At 44.2% G+C, this 22500-nt stretch overlaps 1 pseudogene across 1 annotated transcript in view; it reads right to left on the bottom strand.

Moving 5' to 3' along the window:
- Window positions 1-4393: 4393 nt before the first annotated feature.
- The window catches only part of LOC144514158 (uncharacterized), a 19751-nt pseudogene continuing 1644 nt past the window's right edge, over window positions 4394-22500 (bottom strand). Inside the window, exons 2-12 of the transcript XR_013501269.1 lie at window positions 22176-22406; window positions 21615-21794; window positions 20925-21003; window positions 20558-20762; window positions 18656-20424; window positions 18391-18564; window positions 17211-17384; window positions 16023-16196; window positions 15545-15718; window positions 6924-6970; window positions 4394-6800 (exon numbers count right to left, since the gene is read on the bottom strand). The product of XR_013501269.1 is annotated as an uncharacterized LOC144514158 (transcript). The remainder of the gene's footprint in view (window positions 6801-6923; window positions 6971-15544; window positions 15719-16022; window positions 16197-17210; window positions 17385-18390; window positions 18565-18655; window positions 20425-20557; window positions 20763-20924; window positions 21004-21614; window positions 21795-22175; window positions 22407-22500) is intronic.

Consider the following 22500-nt stretch of genomic DNA (forward strand, 5'->3'; position numbering starts at 1 on the left):
TTTCTTGTCTCTGTGTAACTGTGGTTGTTGTTGTCAGTGTGTGTTTGTTCTTCCTTTGTCCCGTGAATGCAACACAAAGAACTTTCTACACATCGAGTTCCAACATGTTTAAAATGTGATGAACAGACTTTATCGTTAAACAGACTCAGTGACGCAGTGGAAGAAGTACTCCAAACTATTACTACTACACGGTGAAAATACTCTGTCCAACGTCCTGCTCTGTTACTAAATGTACTTGATGTAGAAGTAGCAGTGAGAGAGCTGATTCTCTGGAACATTACATCATGTTTTACTGCTGATTCATACTTTGTGTGTAAACTGTGAATGTGCAGAGTAACACTGTCAGATAAATGGAGGACAATAACAAGTACAAGCTTTCCTTCTGACATTAAAGCAAGTATTCAGACATGTTACTGCAGTAAAAGTACTAATAGCACATAGTGAAGTTACAGCAGCTGGCTGAGCAGATAACTAACGTGGAGAGAAAACAGACAGACTCTCTTTTCTCTGTTCTCTGGACTTTAACAGAGAAAACCTCAGCAGAGAACTCCACATTACAGACAGCACATTGAGGGCTGGGAGCCAAAGGGGCATCACTGCGTTTCATCATTTAACAGGAGAGCCAGAACTAACCGGTTTCTAGCTGAACTCAGGCAGCTTGATCAGGAGGAGGAAGAGGACGGAAAGAATCCTGAAGAACCAGAAACACTCTGACTAAAGAGATCAGAGGAGCGAAGAGGAGCTACACTGAAAAGATGCAGAACAAGTTTTCAGCCAACAAGGCTGCGTCAGAGCAGACAGGCCTGCAGGACCAACCCGTTTTCACTCTGATCTCGTAAAATACGGACGTTTGGACTGTCAGCGTCTAAAGTGAGGAAAAAAGCGACCTTCGGTGTGTTTGTAAAACGTACCGGGGAGAGCAGCAGCTACACGGGGTTTAGAGAGTAGTATGTTGGTCGAGGTGGTGGATGAGTCAGACACAGGACTTTCACCCAGGAGACCGGGAATCGTGTCCCGCGTGTCTTTAACCGTCCCGTTATAGCCGCGTGTCACGGAAACGTAAGCCCACCCACAACCTTTTCCTTAACATAACTGCATCAAAAGGGACACCAATAGTCCAGACCAAGCGCGTTTAGTTAAAGCGTGTTATATGTTGCTAAAGGAAACCTTTAGCGTCAATAATAATAATTTTCATTCAGATGCCTGGAGGTCAGAGGTCAACAGACCCCTTTGAGAATGGACATGCCAGTTTCCTCCTCGCCAAAATGTTGCCTAACTTTATAACCTGTTTCAGCTTCATCAGGAGGAGGAGGAGGAGGAGACAGAAAGAATCCTGTAGAACCAGAAACACTCTGACAACAGAGGGACTTTCCAGAAGTCAAGTTCCAACATGTTTAAAATGTGATGAACAGACTTTATCGTTAAACAGACTCAGTGACGCAGTGGAAGAAGTACTCCAAACTATTAATACTACACGGTGAAAATACTCTGTCCAACGTCCTGCTCTGTTACTAAATGTACTTGATGTAGAAGTAGCAGTGAGAGAGCTGATTCTCTGGAACATTACATCATGTTTTACTGCTGATTCATACTTTGTGTGTAAACTGTGAATGTGCAGAGTAACACTGTCAGATAAATGGAGGACAATAACAAGTACAAGCTTTCCTTCTGACATTAAAGCAAGTATTCAGACATGTTACTGCAGTAAAAGTACTAATAGCACATAGTGAAGTTACAGCAGCTGGCTGAGCAGATAACTAACATGGAGAGAAAACAGACAGACTCTCTGCTCCCTGAACTCAACACAATATGAACATGGAAAAGTGACTTACGTACTTGACTGCTCTGATTGGAGGGTTTCTCACGCTGCAGCTGGACCTGGAAGACCTCTGGGACACCCAGACATCTTATCGTGTGTGTCGACTGAAACCTTTGTCTCTGACAGCAAAACAACAAACCTGTTTCAGCTTCATCAGGAGGAGGAGGAGGAGGAGACAGAAAGAATCCTGTAGAACCAGAAACACTCTGACAACAGAGACCAGAGGAGCAGTGAGTTATTTTAACTGTTAAACAACGACATGATGATTTATAATGTTACTGATTATTGGTAATGTTGTCATTTATTTTAGAGACAAATACCAAAATAAAGAACAATCCAACTAACCCAAAGTCCCCAGTCTGTGTGTCTGTCTGTCTGTCTGTCTGTCTGTGTGTCTGTCTGTGTGTCTGTCTGTCTGTCTGTGTGTGTCTGTCTGTCTGTGTGTGTCTGTCTGTCTGTGTGTCTGTCTGTCTGTCTGTCTGTCTGTGTGTCAGTCTGTCTGTCTGTGTGTCAGTCTGTCTGTCTGTCTGTGTGTCAGTCTGTGTGTCTGTCTGTCTGTGTGTCTGTCTGTCTGTCTGTCTGTGTGTCTGTCTGTGTGTCAGTCTGTGTGTCTGTCTGTCTGTGTGTCTGTCTGTGTGTCTGTCTGTCTGTGTGTCTGTCTGTGTGTCTGTCTGTGTGTCTGTCTGTGTGTCTGTGTGTCTGTCTGTGTGTCAGTCTGTCTGTCTGTGTGTCAGTCTGTGTGTCTGTCTGTGTGTCTGTCTGTGTGTCTGTCTGTCTGTCTGTCTGTGTGTCAGTCTGTCTGTCTGTGTGTCTGTCTGTCTGTCTGTCTGTCTGTCTGTCTGTCTGTGTGTCCAATCCAACTAACCCAAAGTCCCAGTTTGTGTTCATCTCTGAGCTGGTGGTGACATCATGGCGTCCTCTGGTGACATCAGCAGGAACTACAAGCAGAGCTCCACCAAACATATTCACACATTAAAACATGTTGACAGATTCTATTAGTTTCATTTCTATGTTTTTATCTCACACACTCACCCCACTTTTTAAATTACACTTTATTACATTTTATGTATTTATTTGGTATTACTATATCCCTTTATTTTAATCGTTTTTATTATATATACATATATTATTTTAATTAATTATTTAAAAAATGTAATCCTTTTATTTCATTATTTTTGCTTAAAGACAGTAAATGTGAAAGATATGACATGTTGTTGTGAATGACGTTCTGGACGTTGATGTGATGTATTGATCCTCTAATGGATCAATGTGAAGAATGTGGATGTATTGGAGATGTGAGAGTGTCGTGTGTTCCTCTGAGATGAAGTGAAGGACTAAATGGTTGAATCCAAGCTGCAGCAGTGCTGCTGTGTGCTGTCATGGTGTTTGATCCAGAGAGAGCAGACAGACTCCAGGGGGACACATTTAAAAGATGCTTCTCCTGAAAGAAGAAGTAAAGAAGCAGCAGTCAGTCGGCTGCTTGCTTCTGGAACATTCTCTCAGACACACGTTGGACCGACTGACCTCCATGTTAGAAAATCTCTAAATAACACCAGGAATTCCCTCTCATACAGCACACATTAACTCACTATTTCTTCTATCATATGTTATATATGTTCACACATCACCATCCCAATAACTATGTACACATAGGCAGGATTTATGGGTTTTTGGGCTTTTTACAAGTTTTTCATCCTTTTAAGGATTTTGTCACATTTTCAGACATTTTTGCTGCTTTTTTTCTGTTTTTGTTGATTTTTTCAGAGTTTTAGTCGCAATTTTTGGAAAATATTTGGACAATTTTTAACTTTTGTGCTGCTTTTATTCTATGTTTTTGAGAATACGTGCAGTTTAGTGTCCCAAATTCCCGTAACGTAACCCCGTTTATACAGGTCCCCTGACCAATCAGCTATCCTAACCTTAACCACTCGAGGTCAATGCCTAACCCCAACCAATCAAATCCGTAGGGCGGGTCTTGCATGGCCAGAGTGGAATTTGGGACATTAAACTGCACACAAACCATGTTTTTGTTGTTTTTTTCAGAGTTTTAGTCGCCTTTTTTGGAATATTTTTTGAAAGTTTGTCTTTTTGTCCGATATTTTAGCCCAAAGTCCACAGAGGCAGCCCGGTCGGTAACTTCACTTCATCAGAGCAGCTGTAAATGATGATTGCATTTCATTGGACAGTTCTGTTGTATGATGACAATAAAGCTGAACGTTGAACCTTTTAGCAGACACACACACACACACACACACACACACACACACACACACACACACCTTGACCCTTGACCCTGTTATCAGAACCATGAGAGTTGTGTTGTGTCTCTCTTTACAGTTTAACGTAGACGACAGTGACTATGTGTGTTTAGTCGTCATGTCCTCATGTTGTTTTAGGCTGTGAAAGATGTCAGTGTGTTTCAGACGACGTCCTGATATACGTTGACCCTGTTATCAGAACCATGAGAGTTGTGTTGTGTCTCTCTTGACTCTGATGGAGACGACCGTTTGTTTTCTGACAGCTGGAGAAAGGAAATATAGATCAGCTGTTTGATTCCAGTAAATCACCAACATGGAGATTGATTGATTTCTTTTATTTTGAACATGTAAATAAAATAAAACAGAAAAAATACAAAATAAAACTCCATAATTTCCAGTACTTCAAGACCTCTATTTCCACATGCTAAAAGGAGTAGGAAGAAGTAAAACTGATGTACTCCTCCCCCTTTATACCCTTTCTACCCTATTAAATGAGTTAGCTACAAAACAAGAAGTCTACTGAGATAATGAATCTGTAATCAATGAAAATATATATTCAGAATTATGACCAGAACCAAAGATGTTTGTGTCGTCTGCAAATAATACAAATGTCAGTAATTCAGATACTTTACATATGTCGTTTATATAGAGGATGAATAGTTCTGGTCCCAGTACTGACCCCTGAGCCTTTAAATCAGACTAATATCAGTTAAAATCCCTCCAATTCAAAATCAATAAAAAGTTTATATAAAATGTCATCATGTTGAGTCGATTCTGAACCAATCAGCTGTTAGATCAGCTGAGAGGCCGGCGTTTCCCAGCATGCTCTGGGTCCGCCTGGGTCTTGCAGTCGGTGGAGAGCAACAGCAACGCTAAAGCAGCAACAGCAACGCTAAAGAAGCAACAGCAACGCTAAAGCAGCAACAGCAACGTTAAAGCAGCAACAGCAACGCTGAGAAAGGTGACTACAAGTTTAAAAAAATGAAACTTCAACATTCAGAAACAACCAGAACTTCTAAACAGCAAAAAAAGGAAGAACAACTTCAACAGAAGAAAGAAAAATGAAGCATGAGAAAGTCGTGCCAGTGTTGGATCCTCCATTTCCCATCATGCACCTCCCCCTCTGTGCTGCTGAGTCCCTCCACCAGATGGAGACTAATCTCTTTAAACTGATTTCAAATGTTGATTTCATCAGAGTTCAACCTTTAAACATCCGCAGCTTCCAATAAAGAAAACAAAAGAACATTTCTATATCACATATTTAAATATATCATTCATCAACTTACAACTATTCCATCCTCTCAACGATAGTCTACATTAGTCATCATTTCTACACATTTTACTCCTAAATTAGGTTTCATTTCATCTCAATCAGTTTTAATTTACCATCAATTCACAGAAGGTGAACTAGAGTTAGAGTTGATGTTACACACAACTGTCTGTCTCCCTGTCTGTCTCTCTGCCTGTCTGTCTCTCTGTCTGTCTGTCTGCCAGTCTTCCTCTCTGTCTCTCTGTCTGTCTGTCTCTCTGTCTGTCTGTCTGTCTGTCTGTCTCTCTGTCTGCCTGTCTGTCTCTCTGTCTGCCTGTCTGTCTCTCTGTCTGCCTGTCTGTCTGTCTGTCTGCCTGCCCGTCTTCCTCTCTGTCTGTCTGTCTGCCTGTCTGTCTGCCTGCCCGTCTTCCTCTCTGTCTCTCTGTCTGTCTGTCTCTCTGTCTGTCTGTCTGTCTGTCTGTCTGTCTGTCTCTCTGTCTGCCTGTCTCTCTGTCTGCCTGTCTGTCTCTCTCTCTGCCTGTCTCTCTGCCTGTCTGTCTCTCTCTCTGTCTGTCTCTCTGTCTCTCTCTGCCTCTGTCCAGGTTCACAGACTCAGTTACCATAGTAACTGACTCTGAGGTGAAGTTACCATAGTAACTGACTCTGAGTTTTCACCAACCTGCTTCCTGGTTTACTAACGACAAAACTGACTCTTAGAATTATAATAACAAAATAAAAACATTATATCATAGTAAAAAATAAGAATATAACAGATACCACACAGTACTCAAGGTAAAGTACTGGTACCACAGTGTAGAAATAAGTATCTGAAGTAGTACTTGGTAACATCAGCTGATGATCCTGATCAGACTCAACTGTCTGGTTCTCTGACAGGAGGAGACTCTCCGTCCTCCACAGGACTCAGAGACACTGAGGAACCAGGAGACCAGAACCCAAACCCAGGATAGAGAGGCTGAGTGAATGTGGTGTTGAAGGTGTGGAGGAGGATCAGTGAGTCAGAGGAGACTGAGTAGAAGGACAGAGAGCCAGCAGGAACGTCCACATACACTGCTACTCTACCAGAGACAGAGGAGGAGGAGATGGATGCTACTCTACCAGAGACAGAGGAGGAGGAGATGGATGCTACTCTGTTATTGTGACAGACAGAGTAACCATCATCAAAGCAGTCCAGACTCCAGGACTGATCATTACCTCCAAACACACATAACTGTCTCCTCTCCTCCTGATTCCTCTGTAACTCACTGATATATCAACCCCTCCTCTCGTCTCAACCTCCCAGTAACAGCGACCAGTCAGACCATCTCTACACAGCAGCTGATGACCAGGAGTCAAACCTCTCTGGATGATCAGGATATGACTGATCCTCCTTCACTAATGTCACCTTCCTGTTGTTGTCAGACAGTTTGAGGTCTTCTGTTCACTGTGTTTGTGTCGAGTGTGAGTTCACAGGAATCTGACGGAGAGAAGGAGACACAACACAGCTGCAGTTATTAACCAATCAGCACTTTGATGATGACATCAGAGGGTTGAATGAGTGATGTCACAGTTTGATGAATGAAATTAAAAACAGACTTACACTTCCTCAGACCTGGTGTCAACCATCTGACTCCAGCAGGCTCCACCCTGAAAGGAGGAGGGGGGGGGCATTACATGGAGGGCTGGAATTTACTCATTTATATTCATATTTCAAAAATGTATTTTTCATAGATTAAATGTCACATAATGATGACATCAGCAACAGAGAGAGAGACAGAGAGAGAGAGAGAGAGAGAGAGAGACAGAGAGAGAGAGAGAGAGAGAGACAGAGAGAGAGACAGAGAGAGAGAGAGAGAGAGAGAGAGAGAGAGAGAGAGAGAGAGAGAGACAGAGAGAGAGAGAGAGACAGAGAGAGACAGAGAGAGAGAGAGCAGCAGACGAGACAGCAGACAGAGAGAGAGACAGCTAGACGAGAGAGACGAGAGCAGAGACAGAGAGACAGACAGAGAGACAGAGCAGAGACAGAGACAGACAGACAGACAGCAGACTGAACAGACAGCTAACCGAGCAGACAGAAAGCCCTGCTAACACGACAGCTAACCCTGCTAACGCGACTGCTAACCCTGCTAACGCGACAGCTAACTCTGCTAACGCGACAGCTAACCTCGCTAACGCGACAGCTAACCCTGCTAACGCGACAGCTAACTCTGCTAAACGCGACAGCTAACTCTGCTAAAGACAGCTAACCCTGCTAAAGACAGCTAACCCTGCTAACACGACAGCTAACCCTGCTAACACCACAGCTAACCCTGCTAACACGACAGTTTACTCTGCTAACACGACAGCTAACCCTTCTAACACAACAGCTAAGCCTGATAACACGACAGTTTACTCTGCTAACACGACAGCTAACCCTTCTAACACGACAGCTAACCCTGCTAACACCACAGCTAACTCTGCTAAAGACAGCCAACCCTGCTAACGCGACAGCTAACCCTGCTAACGCGACAGGTAACCCTGCTAACACGACAGCATACTCTGCTAACACGACAGCTAACCCTGCTAACGCGACAGCTAACCCTGCTAACACGACAGCTAACTCTGCTAACACGACAGCTAACCCTGCTAACGCGACAGCTAACTCTGCTAAAGCGACAGGTAACCCTGCTAACGCGACAGCATACTCTGCTAACACGACAGTTTACTCTGCTAACACGACAGCTAACCCTGCTAACACGACAGCTAACCCTGCTAACACGACAGCTAACCCTTCTAACACGACAGCTAACCCTTCTAACACGACAGCTAACCCTTCTAACACGACAGCTAACTCTGCTAATAACAGCTAACCCTAAAAAAGAGGTGCAAGAAGGCTATGCTACGCTAAGCTAAGGACCACAAGGCTCCAAACTAACGGAAAAACCCACCAAAAGGCTAGCCCCGTCTCCTTCCCACTCAAGAGAAGCTGTAGTAGAGTAGTAAGGTAAGCTTCCTTCATATCCACAATAGTTACATTTGTAATTTCTACCTCAAGAAACCAAGGCTAGCCTGTGCTAACTTAACATAGCATGCTACGTAGCATCAGAGGGAGCAGCAGAGCAGTTAGGAACTGAAACAATGTTGTGATTTCCCGGGGGAGAGCCCTGCCTCCTTGTGATTGGCTACCCAAAAGAAATTAAAAGTACACAGACCAAGAAAGCTTATAAACCCCAAAAACTCTGAGAAAACCCAGAGGCCTTGACTGCAGATATATGTCACACAGGAGGAATTAGTAACCTACTACTGTACACGGACAGTACCGATGCGTGGCATATAGCTGTCTGTGCCCACTATGACCACCATAAGAAGAGAGGCATATGCAGTGGGAGACAGATAGTCATCGAAGATGAAGACAAGGACAGCCCACCTCTCACTGTCAATGTCTACCACAATGGGACCATCATGTTCCAAGGCAATGAGGCCAGTTTCAGCTCTGTCCAAGAAAACTTCAACACCATCAAAGCTCTGGCAGAGACTGAGAAACAGAGACAGGAGAAGATCAGCAGTGAGGACGAGAGCAACATCAACCCCACAGAGCAGCTACCAGGGGAAGAGCAGGAAGAGGAACAGCCTTTAGGAGACCGTTCAGGGCACATCAGCCAACTGGACAGCAGAGTGTCCCAGATGAGAGAGAGTCTGTCTCTGCAAGAAGTAGAGCTGGTGGAACTGAAGGAACTACTGCTTTCCAAACAGACCACTGAATCCACACAGCAGCTAAGGGACCAGCTCAGCCAGGTGAGGAATGAGATGAAGGCCTCCATACAGGAGCTAAGAGGAGAGGTCCAGGAGCTACAGCACGACAGAGAAGCTGAGAACAGAACTCACTGCTGTAAGACAGGAGCTGCAGCAGGACAGACAGGCCATGAACAGAGAGCTCACTGCTATAAGACAGGAGCTGCAGCAGGACAGACAGGCCATGAGCAGAGAGCTCACTGCTATAAGACAGGAGCTGCAGCAGGACAGACAGGCCATAGGCAGAGAGCTCACTGCTATAAGACAGGAGCTGCAGCAGGACAGACAGGCCATAGGCAGAGAGCTCACTGCTATAAGACAGGAGCTGCAGCAGGACAGACAGGCCATGAGCAGAGAGCTCACTGCTGTAAGACAGGAGCTGCAGCAGGACAGACAGGCCATAGGCAGAGAGCTCACTGCTATATTATATATATTGCACTAGGTGCCACTACAATTATCCTTATAGATTATAATGGGAAAGTTGTGAATGAGGACCAGCTTTTCCCCGGACAAAAAGTCACCAAAATTCAATGCCCCAGGACTGACAATGCCCTCCAGCTGCTCACTGAGCCCATCCTGGGTCAGCCTAGCCATGTCATCATCCACACAGGTACTAATGAGCTGAGACTACAGCAGGAGAGGGTAGCAGAGTCTGTGAAGAGAGTAGCACAGAGGGCTACACAGACCTTCCCCTCATCAAAAATCATAATCTCAACCATCCTCCCACGAAGAGACTTCCATCCTGACACCATCCACCGGATAAATGCTGAAATCTCCGGAAGATACCATTCAGAAAATATGTAACTTAAAATAAGTAACTACTATTACTACTTTAGTCAAGGACAGCCCTACCTCTCATTTAATAATGTAATAACTGTAGGTTTATCTCTTTTTTAAACTGTCTGTATTTGTATTTGCCAACAGTGAAGCCATTTCCTGTCTCCATGTGGAATATTCAGGGCCTTAACTCTTCATTGTTTGGATGTAAAAGTGAAACCCCTGAATTCAAAGACACAGACATCATCATCCTCCAAGAGACCTGGTGTAGACCCGGCTCTGTCTCTCACTGCCCCCCAAACTACAGAGAAATCATTCTGTCATCAGTCAAACTCCCTGCTGTTAAAAGAGGGAGGGACTCAGGAGGGATTATTATCTGGTACAAAGATGAAATATCAAAGTACATCACCCCTATAAAATATGAACGCTCACACAAGACATCACTAACCCTCCAACAGACATATTCCTGTGTGCTGTATACATCCCCCCTAGTGACTCCCCATACTATGATGAAGACATCTTCCCCCTTCTCCATGAGCAGATCTGCAGCTTCCAGGCACAGGGAAGTGTGCTAATCTGTGGAGACCTGAACACACATACTGGCTCTCTCCCTGACTACAACACAGAGCTAGGTAACAGGCTCTCTCTCTGACTACAACACAGAGCTAGGTAACAGGCTCTCTCTCTGACTACAACACAGAGCTAGGTAACAGGCTCTCTCTCTGACTACAACACAGAGCTAGGTAACAGGATCTCTCTCCCTGACTACAACACAGAGCTAGGTAACAGGATCTCTCTCTGACTACAACACAGAGCTAGGTAACAGGCTCTCTCTCTGACTACAACACAGAGCTAGGTAACAGGCTCTCTCTCTGACTACAACACAGAGCTAGGTAACAGGCTCTCTCTGACTACAACACAGAGCTAGGTAACAGGCTCTCTCTCTGACTACAACACAGAGCTAGGTAACAGGATCTCTCTCTGACTACAACACAGAGCTAGGTAACAGGCTCTCTCTGACTACAACACAGAGCTAGGTAACAGGCTCTCTCTCTGACTACAACACAGAGCTAGGTAACAGGCTCTCTCCCTGACTACAACACAGAGCTAGGTAACAGGATCTCTCCCTGACTACAACACAGAGCTAGGTAACAGGATCTCTCTCTGACTACAACACAGAGCTAGGTAACAGGATCTCTCTCTGACTACAACACAGAGCTAGGTAACAGGATCTCTCCTGACTACAACACAGAGCTAGGTAACAGGATCTCTCTCTGACTACAACACAGAGCTAGGTAACAGGCTCTCTGACCTGGTTCTGTTGTCCCCTACAGAACAGGGCTTACAGCAGAACCTGGACCTGCTGGAGCAGTACTGCCAGACCTGGGCCCTGGCAGTAAACACTCAAAAGACAAAGATAATAAAAAAGATCCAGATCTCAAGGAAACACATACAGCTTCACATTAGGAAAACATAAATTAGACCACTGTACACATTACAATTATTTAGGACTGAAAATAAGTTCCACTGGAGGTTTTAACCCAGCGATAATGGAGCTGAGAGAGAAAGCACGCAGGGCATTTTATGCAATAAAAAGTCAAATCTACATTAAAATCCCAATTAGAATCTGGCTCAAATTATTATAATCTGTAATGAACCAATCCTCCTCTATGGTAGTGAGGTGTGGGCTCCTATTTCCTACCAGAATTAGGCCCATTTGGACAAAAACCCAGTTGAAATCCTGCATCTAGAGTTCTGTAAAAGCATCCTACAGGTGCACAGAAAAACCACCAAAAAACACCTGCAGAGCTGAATTAGGCCAATTCCCATTATTCATCAACATTCAAAAACGTGCAATCAAATATTGGCTACATCTAAAAAACATTGACCCCCCAACACATTCCAAACAAACCAGAGAGAGAGAGAGAGAGAGAGACAGAGACAGAGAGAGAGAGAGAGAGAGAGAGAGAGAGAGAGAGATCCTGATTCTGGCTTTCACCATCCGTGTAAACAGCAGATTCACATTAATATCAACAGATTCATCCACCTTCCTCTTCCTGCTCACATACACAGCCATCTTTGATTGGCCCAGGATGAAGTTCAACAGCTGAAATTTCATGTTTAGCTAACCTACTGTCCCTGAACCCAAGGATGAACATGTGTTTGGAGAAAACCTCCCCTACCTTACTGAACAGTTTCTCTAGCAGCAAGAACAACGGTGACAGGCACACACACTCAGAATAACAATGAAACACAGTTTCTTTTTCATCACAATAAGGACATTTGTTGCTAACACCAGGACTGATGACAGACAGAAAGGCGTTGACTGCCACTATCCCGTGTAACACTCTCCACTGGAGGTCAGCTACTCTTTTAGTTAATGGTGGTTTGTATAAACTCCTCCATGCAGGTTGGACATCAACCTCCAAACCCAGATGTCCTCGCCACGGTGTGTCAACCCGTTCATGGAGTTTACTCCTATTTAAACACAGCACCATCATTTTATAAAAGGCATTTCCTTTTGCCTCTTTCAGGTCTAAAGTGCAGTGCTTTACATCTAAAAAACAACCAACATAATTATCAAGACAGGGACGGACACATAAACCAGGGAAGGAATCGTCACATTGAGGTGTAATCAGACCAACATTATATTCCTCCAACATTATGGATTCACCTGAGGGCTGTGTTGTCTGGAGCTTTGTGCTCCTGGTAGGGTCTCCCAAGGCAAAGTGGTCTCAGGTGAGGGGCCAGACAAAGAATGGTTCAAAAATCCTATGAAAAATCGAGGAAGGGATGAAGTGACCCTGCCCGGAGGAAGCCCGGGGCCCCCGTCTGGAGCCAGGCCCAGATGGAGGGCTCGTCAGCGAGCGTCTGGTGGCCGGGTTTGCCACGGAGCCCGGTCGGGCACAGCCCAAAAAAGCTACGTGGCGGACATCCCTCCATCCCATGGGCCCACCATCTGTGGGAGGAACCGCTGGGGTCGGGTGCGCTGCCACATGGGTGGCAGTGAAGGTCAGGGGCCTCGACGGACCAGACCCGGGCAGCAGAGGCTGGCTCTGGGGACGTGGAATGTCACCTCTCTGTGGGGGAAGGAGCCGGAACTTGTGCGGGAGGTGGAGCGCTACCGGTTAGATCTGGTGGGGCTTACCTCTACGCACAGTCTTGGTTCTGGAACCATACTCCTGGATAGGGGTTGGACTCTTTTCTTCTCCGGAGTTGCCCAGGGTGTGAGGCGCCGGGCGGGTGTGGGGATACTCACAAGCCCCCGGCTGAGCTCTGCTACGTTGGAGTTTAACCCGGTGGACGAGAGGGTCGCCTCCCTACGCCTGCGGGTTGTGGGGGGGAAAACTCTGACTGTTGTTTGTGCATATGCACCAAACAAGAGTTCAGAGTATTCGGCCTTCTTGGAGACCTTGAGTGGAGTCCTGCATGGGGGCTCCAGTCGGGGACTCCATAGTTCTGCTGGGGGGACTTCAACGCACACGTGGGTAATGATGGAGACACATGGAGAGGCGTGATTGGGAGGAACGGCTTCCCTGATCTAAACCAGAGTGGTTGTTTGTTGTTGGACTTCTGTGCTAGTCATGGATTGTCTATAACGAACACCATGTTCGAACATAGGGATGCTCATAAGTGTACTTGGTACCAGAGCACCCTAGGCCAAAGGTCAATGATCGATTTTATAATTGTTTCATCTGATCTGAGGCCATATGTTTTGGACACTCGGGTGAAGAGAGGGGCGGAGCTGTCAACCGATCACCATCTGGTGGTGAGTTGGGTCAGGGGGGTGGGGGAAGACTCTGGACAGACCTGGTAAGCCCAAACGGGTAGTGCGGGTAAGTGGGAACGTCTGGAGGAGGCCCCTGTCCGACAGACTTTCAACTCACACCTCCGGCGGAGCTTTTCGTGCATCCCTGTGGAGGCTGGGGGCATTGAACCCGAGTGGACAATGTTCAAAGTTTCCATTGCTGAAGCTGCGGTGAGGAGCTGTGGTCTTAGGGTCTTAGGTGCCTCAAGGGGCGGTAACCCACGAACACCGTGGTGGACACCGGTGGTCAGGGAAGCCGTCCGACTGAAGAAGGAGTCTTTCCGGGATATGTCAAGTATGCGTCTTGATAACACGCCAATAATGGCATACGAAATGGCTTGTCATACATATGCCACTTCATGAGATCAATCTGGTGTAACTGATGGTGTGTATTGTCCTTAACAGGTCTCTCTTGAGGATGAGACCCTGTGTCTCAATGAGATTACCTGTATAAATAAAGGTTAAATAAAAATATAAAGAGAGAGCTGATGGTGAGCATGTACGGAGATGTGAATAACCTGATTTATCTGTGCCATGTAGCCTAAACATTATATCCTGAAAATGATCAAAAGAAACCAAAATAAACCCACAACAACCGGTCATATTTACTCATACGGTGACCACAAAGCAATCAAAAACACAAATAACACAATCAGCGACCAACACGCCTCCCCACAAATTCCAGCCAAGCAGCAGGGGCCACTGACACTACTCAAATCTTACACCTAACACCTAAAGCAAGCAGTAATAGCTAGTAAAAAATAATTTCACTAAAATGCAGAAAAATCCATTAAACTTACAAAAATCTGCTCATCATGTGAAGAAAGAGTACATCCACCTTTCTTTCATTAACTCTACATCTAAAATTGGCAGCGTATACAATATATAAAATACATATGAAATTGATCAATATATTAGAAATGAATATATAGGCCTTTAATTAAAAAAATATATAATTGTCTGATTCTGCCAATCTCTTGGCCAGCAGAGAAGGCTTTGCTGGCCCTGACGGCCCACCTCTGATCTCCAGATCGAGTCATAACAATGAATATTAATAGCGGACGGCTTGTGGGTGAAATAACATTAATAATGACGGAAATATAACTTAACATAGCAGAGCGCAGAACAGACTATGTGCGCATTTACACATTTTTATCATTAGATGAGTGTCTCATAGAAAAAAATGTACGCAGAGTGCGAACAGGATTACGGCTGCCGGCGCCACACTATCATTTACAGAGATCCAACATTTCCCCCAACAGCAAGCATTTGGTGCAACAGTGGACCTTTCTCTGTAGAGAAACATCAACATTACATCACACACACATATATTGTGTTTGCACCACAGGGACTAGGAAAAGCATTTTGAGGGACTTTTTGAACATAGAGTCAGTACTCTCCCAGCACAAGAGGAACTTAGAGAAATAATTGGTCATGGACATCAGTGTAGGTCTATGATCGATCACATGAGCCATGCAGCACAGGCAACTGACATTTTAAACCTCTAGCTAACTAGTCCACCAAAAGAGTAGACTAATGCTTCATCCACACACTCTTCTCGCAGTATAGAAAGCACATTACTTTGTGCTAATCTAGACTGTGCACATTACTTTGTGCTAATCTAGACTAAGCCTGTCCTCGACCTTTCTCTGTCGAGATGAAACCGATTTGATCTCGGGAAAGGGGGGAAAAAGGATATTTCTTAAAACCACGAACAGTTCCTTTAACATAGAGAGATGTGTCCAAACTACATCAATTATTACCAAAAGGGAGTTAAAATTAAAATGAGTTAAATTTAGTTCCTGGAGATGTTCTCCTTTAAAACCTCGTACACAAATAACTTGTTTGTTCATTAGTGTTTGTACCTGAGAGTGTCCAGTTTCCAGAGAGGATCCTTCAGTCCCGCTGACAGTAGCTTCACTCCTGAGTCTCCTGGATGATTGTAGCTCAGATCCAGCTCTCTCAGATGGGAGGGGTTGAAGCTCAGAGCTGAGACCAGCGAAGAACAGCCTTCCTCTGAGATCAGACAGCCTGACAGACTGCAAACACACAGAACAACACACAGGAACCCTCTGTCAACACGTGGAGCCATGTGTTGTTTTATGATTGTTTCCAGGTACATTTTTGGTCCAGATTTAGAATACATCTTTAAAATCATCTGTGGTATTTAATTATTCAACAATAAAAGCAAATGATTAAACGTAGTAATAAAAGTAATTCTGATGCTGAAAAGACTTTAAGTTTATCAAATCAACAGACACAAAGCTACTTGTTAGCTTTTTATCAACGAACGTTATTCAGAGTTTAAATGGTCATCAGTTGAATGGGTTAATGAATCCTGACTTGAGAGTCTCCAGTGTGCAGTGTGGGCTCTTCAGTCCAACAGAGATCAGCTTCCCTCCTGAATCCTGCAGGTTGTTGTTACTCAGGTCCAGCTCTCTCAAACTAGAGGACTGGGAGCTGAGAACTGAGGACAGAGCTTCACAGCTTCTCTCTGACAGGTTACAGCCACTCAGTCTGGAGAGATAAAAGGAAGGAACCAGTATTTATATTTAACTCCTGTTGAAAGATATTACTGTTTTTTTTATTCAGCCCTGGAAGTTACAATGTTGCCATAGATGCACCAGGTGTTCTCAAATGGCTCTGGGTGTGCTGTCATGCTGATTTGAGTACATTCTAAATGTCAAGTTCACCAATCAGATTGTCTGGTCGGATCTACTTGTTGTATAATCAGGAATAAACAAACATCCAGTAATCAAAGTCACATGATATTAAAATATAAATTATTTCTGGATCTCAGCCAGTTCATATTTCATTCTTTATGAAGTGATGCTAAATCAGAATAAAATACTTTGTGTGATGGTTTCCAGGGATTAAAGGACCCAAATGCAGGGAGAGGCAGGCAGGTAGGAGAAGAGTTGTGCTTGAGGATTTATTGATGAACAAAAAACGGAGGCTGGAAAAACTCAGGGAAAAACTCACAGGAAAAACTTACAAAAACAACGCAGGGAAGAATCAAAAGCAAAGACACCAGGCTTAGACACGCTGACAAGGAACGAACAGACAGGGAGGAAACACAAACGGACGCAAAACGATCTGACAAGAGACAAAGGAAACACAGGGGCTAAATAAACTAGGTAACGAGCAAACACAGGACAGGTGAGACCAGGGCTGGGGAACAGGTGGGGCACATTAGACGATCACACAGGCTTGAAAAACACAGGAAGCAAAACTAGACATGACAAGACAAAAAAATTAGACTATCAAAATAAAACAGGAAACAAAACATAATACAAACAAGGAACAGAAGTATACAAAAACCAGAATACACAAAACAGGATAAGTCTACACCACAGTGAACAACAATATACAGAATATATAGAATGGGAAACAAACAGAATTAAGAAAACAGGTAACAGAAATATCCAAAACCACAACAGAAATGTCCAAAATTACAACACTTGGAAACATTCATGTTTTTTAATGTTTTTCCAATACTATGTTTTTCAAGATTATTGTTCTTGATCTGACCTGAGAGTATCCAGTGTGCAGTGTGGGCTCTTCAGTCCAACAGAGATCAGCTTCCCTCCTGAATCCTGCAGGTTATTGTTACTCAGGTCCAGCTCTCTCAAACTAGAGGACTGGGAGCTGAGAACTGAGGACAGAGCTTCACAGCTTCTCTCTGACAGGTTACAGCCACTCAGTCTGGAGAGATAAAAGGAAGGAACCAGTATTTATATTTAACTCCTGTTGAAAAATATTACTGTATTTTTTATTCAGCCCTGGAAGTTACAATGTTGCCATAGATGCACCAGGTGTTCTCAAATGGCTCTGGGTGTGCTGTCATGCTGATTTGAGTACATTCTAAATGTCAAGTTGACCAATCAGATTGTCTGGTCGGATCTACTTGTTGTATAATCAGGAATAAACAAACGTCCAGTAATCAAAGTCACATGATATTAAAATATGAATTATTTTGGATCTCAGCCACAGTTTATATTTAATTCTTTATGACGTGACGCTAAATCAGAATAAAATACTTTGTGTGATGGTTTCCAGGGATTAAAGGACCCAAATGCAGGGAGAGGCAGGCAGGCAGGAGAAGAGTTGAGCTTGAGGATTTATTGATGAACAAAAAACGGAGGCTGGAAAAACTCAGGGAAAAACTCACAGGAAAAACTTAGCAGGGAAGAATCAAAAGCAAAGACACCAGGCTTAGACACGCTGACAAGCAAAGAACAGACAGGGAGGAAACACAAACGGACGCAAAACGATCTTACAAGAGACAAAGGAAACACAGGGGCTAAATAAACTAGGTAACGAGCAAACACAGGACAGGTGACACCAGGGCTGGGGAACAGGTTGAGCACATTAGACGATCACACAGGCTTGAAAACAAAGGAAGCAAAACTAGACATGACAAGACAGAAAACTAGACTATCAAAAATAAAACAGGAAACAAAACATAATACAAACAAGGAACAGAAGTATACAAAAACCAGAATACACAAAACAGGATAAGTCTACACCACAGTGAACAGAAATATACAGAATATATAAAATGGGAAACAAACAGAATTAAGAAAACAGGCAACAGAAATATCCAAAACCACAACAGAAATGTCCAAAATCACAACACTTGGAAACATTCACATGTTTTTTTATGTTTTTCCAATACTGTGTTTTCAAAGATTATTGTTCTTGATCTGACCTGAGAGTATCCAGTGTGCAGTGTGAACTCTTCAGTCCATCAGAGATCAGCTTCCCTCCTGAATCCTGCAGGTTATTGTTACTCAGGTCCAGCTCTCTCAGACTAGAGGACTGGGAGCTGAGAACTGAGGACAGAGCTTCACAGCTTCTCTCTGACAGGTTACAGCCACTCAGTCTGGAGAGACGACAGGAAGGAAAAAAGATATTTATTTGTCTCTCCTATTGAAAGATATCAGAGTATTTATTGATGAATAATTCCCACTTACATAGCTTTGTTGGAGGCTTTGACCACTGGCAGCAGCCTCAGAAGAGCCTCCGCTGAAGCATCGTATTTCTTTATGTCAAACACATCCAGATCTTTCTCTGATGACAGTAAGATGAAGACCAGAGCTGACCACTGAGCAGGAGACAGTTTCATCTGTGGAGAGACGTCCTGAACTCAGGGCCTGTTGGATCTGCTCTACTAGAGAACGATCATTCAGTTCATTCAGACAGTGGAAAAGATTAATGCTTCTCTCTGCAGACAGATTCGCACTGATCTTCTTCTTGATGTACTCAACTGTTTCCTGATTGGTCTGTGAGCTACTTCCTGTCTGTGTCATCAGGCCTCGTAGGAGATTCTGATTGCTCTGCAGTGAAAGACCCAGGAGGAAGCGGAGGAACAAGTCCAGGTGTCCATTTGGACTCTGTAAGGCCTCGTCCACAGCACTCTGATAGAACTGTGTTAATGTTGTTTGTTTTCCTGACAGCAGGTTGACTCCAGAGTTGGTGAACGTCAGATGGACATGAAGAGCAGCCAGAAACTCCTGAACACTCAGATGGATGAAGCAGAACACCTTGTCCTGGTACAGACCTCTCTCCTCTTTAAAGATCTGTGTGAACACTCCTGAGTACACTGAGGCTGCTCTGATATTGATGCCACACTCTGTCAGGTCTGACTCATAGAAGATCAGGTTGCCTTTCTGCAGCTGCTCAAAAGCCAGTTTTCCCAGAGACTCAATCATCTTCCTGCTCTCTGGACTCCAGTGTGGATCTGTGTCAGCTCCTCTATCATACTTGATGTTCTTCACTTTGGACTGAACCACAAGGAAGTGGATATACATCTCAGTCAGGGTCTTGGGCAGCTCTCCTCCCTCTCTGGTCTTCAACACGTCCTCCAGAACTGTAGCAGTGATGCAGCAGAAGACTGGGATGTGGCACATGATGTGGAGGCTTCGTGATGTCTTGATGTGGGAGATGATTCTGCTGGCCTGCTCCTCATCTCTAAATCTCTTCCTGATGTACTCCTCCTTCTGAGGGTCAGTGAACCCTCTGACCTCTGTCACCATGTCAACACACTCAGGAGGGATCTGATTGGCTGCTGCTGGTCGTGTGGTTATCCAGAGGCGAGCAGAGGGAAGCAGATTCCCCCTGATAAGGTTTGTCAGCAGTACACCCACTGAGGTGGACTCTGTAACATCAGTCAGGATTTTAGTGTTGATGAAGTCCAGAGGAAGTCGACACTCATCCAGACCGTCAAAGATGAACACAACCGGTAACTCTTCAAACCTGCAGATTCCTGCTTCTTTGGTTTCACTAAAGAAGTAATCAACAAGTTCCACCAAGCTGTACTTTTCCTCTTTCAGCACATTAAGCTCTCTGAAGGTGAATGGAAATGTGAACTGGATGTCCTGGTTGGCTTTGTCTTCAGCCCAGTCCAGAGTGAACTTCTGTGTTAAGACTGTTTTCCCGATGCCAGCCACTCCCTTTGTCATCACTGTTCTGATTGGTTCATCTCTTCCAGGTGGGGCTCTAAAGATGTCTTCTTGTCTGATTGTTGTTTCTGGTCTGTCTGGTTTCCTGGATGCTGTTTCAATCTGTCTGACCTCATGTTCCTCATTGACCTGTGCAGTCCCTCCCTTTGTGATGTAGATCTCTGTGAACATCTGATTCAGACGGGTTTGGTTTCCAGCTTTAGCAATCCCCTCAAACACACACTGGAACTTCTTCTGCTGGTTAGATTTAAGTTTACGCTTACAAACTCCAGAACGACTTCCTGAAAGAACACACAACAAAGAAAACCAGTAAGTGATTTAAAAGAAACAGAAACACACTGTGGCCATTCTCTGGAGACATTAGTTAACGTCCCATTAGTCCAGCAAGTTAAATCTTTAGAGAAATCCTCTTACTGCTCTGCAGACGGTCAACCAGCTCGTCCTGCTTCATTCTCCTCAGGAAGTCCAGTGTGATCTTCAGAAATGCGTCTCTGCTCCTCTGCTCTTCATCATCACTCTCCCTCTTACTCTCTGAGCATTCTGGGTAATCTGGACTCAGAACCTTCTGGATCTTCTTCAGCTCGTTCTTCACAAAAGTGACGATGTTCTCCTCCAGCAGCTGGAACAGAAGATTATACGAATGACACAATCAAACTGAAATCATGGAAGCAAACATCAGATCCATGTTGGACAGACTGACAATCCACTGGTCTGAAAAGCACAGCATGGAGATGATTGTGAACAGAATAGGTGTAAAAGTAGTTGTTGTACATGTACAGACCATAAATATGGAGTCCAGGTGTGTTTGATGCTGCTGGGCAGACTGACCACTGGGAACCTCTGAGCTCTCCTGGTCCACTCTGTGGAGGAATCAGGAAGAATTAGCTCACATCATGTCTGTCCACACAGAGACACACACACAAGGTAACGGTCCTGTGACTTAAAGTATTGATTACAACATTGAATCAGATGGTTTCCCCTGACATTAAAGTGTTAGTGGTGCTGCTGACCCCACTGTGAATCAACAGAAAGAACTAAGAAGTAAACGAGGGCTACAACAAGGTTGGCCTAAAGGACTCCTGAAGCAGCAGACTGGTCTGAGTGAGGAAGACTGCTCTCTTTGCCCGGTCAGCTCCCAGATGACGTCATGTTCTGCTGTGTGTTTAGAAATGGTGAATATATGGGTGCCTGGGTGGCCTAGTGGTAGAGCCATCATATATAGAGGCTCAGCCCTCGACACAGAGGTCGTGGGTTTGATTCTGACCTGCGACACTTTCCTGCATGCCATTACCCCCCCTCCCCCTCATGTTTAAGCTGTCACTAATAAAGGCCTAAATACCAAATAATAATAGGTTAATTTACAGCTCACAGCAACTTAATACGATCTAGTGTCTGACGGAAGTGATGCCTATGTGAAATACTTCTAAAATACTACATCTATGAATCTCATTATATGGTTCTGATAACTTACTTTCTGTCAGATGGATGTCTCTGTTTAAAATCAATAACAATCCCTTTTGACCGGTCGCTCTTAAAGGACACACAGCTGGGTCCAGGTTCAGGTCCAGGTTCAGGTTCAGGTCCAGGTTCAGGTTCAGGTCCAGGTCCAGGTTCAGGTCCAGGTTCAGGAGACTCTGGTCTCTGCTGGGTCCTGATAGAAAAACACATTTATTGAGGGTCACATGTTCAGTTAAAGACTGCCTGCATATAATATAATATTAATATGAATATGTCTGTAGGCCTAATTATTAACAATTAAATGCCAATAATGTTTTACTTTCTGTCCAAAACTCAATAAAAATATCTTTTGAAATCAGAATAAAAAAAAATCTAAATATAATATTTCAAAATGTTGTCTAAACAGAAAGATATTTTGAGTGAGAAAGGAAATTATTTTGCAAGAATATTCTCATTTCAGTCTTTCAAACTTTATTTGAAGGAGTGTGCGTGAGACAGGACCCAAAACAACCCAGACGGGACGTAGCTCCATCCAATGAGACTCGTTCCAGTTTGCTGGATGTTCACAACTCACCTCAATCTTCTTCTTAACATTTCAATTTCCTTTTCCATTGTTATTCTCTCCTTCTGCCATTCAAGTCTCTCCATCAATCCTCTCTCCTCCAGTTCAGGTAGCCTCTCCTCCATTTCTATTCTCCTCTCCCTTAAGGTCTGTTGTTAAAGAAGTGGTGTCTCCATGGACCGCTGACTCTTCATGGACACACAGCTGGGTTCAGGTTCAGCAGGGTCTGGTCTCTGATGGGTCCTGTTAGAAAGAGAGGAAGACCACTTTTTAATCTCCAGAACAGAAGCTGCTGGAGAAACTAGAAGCTATGAAGCAGAAAATAAAGTCTGAATCT

This window comes from Sander vitreus, unplaced genomic scaffold (genome assembly GCF_031162955.1).
Source record: "Sander vitreus isolate 19-12246 unplaced genomic scaffold, sanVit1 ctg474_0, whole genome shotgun sequence".
NCBI classification, from domain to species: Eukaryota; Metazoa; Chordata; class Actinopteri; order Perciformes; family Percidae; genus Sander; species Sander vitreus.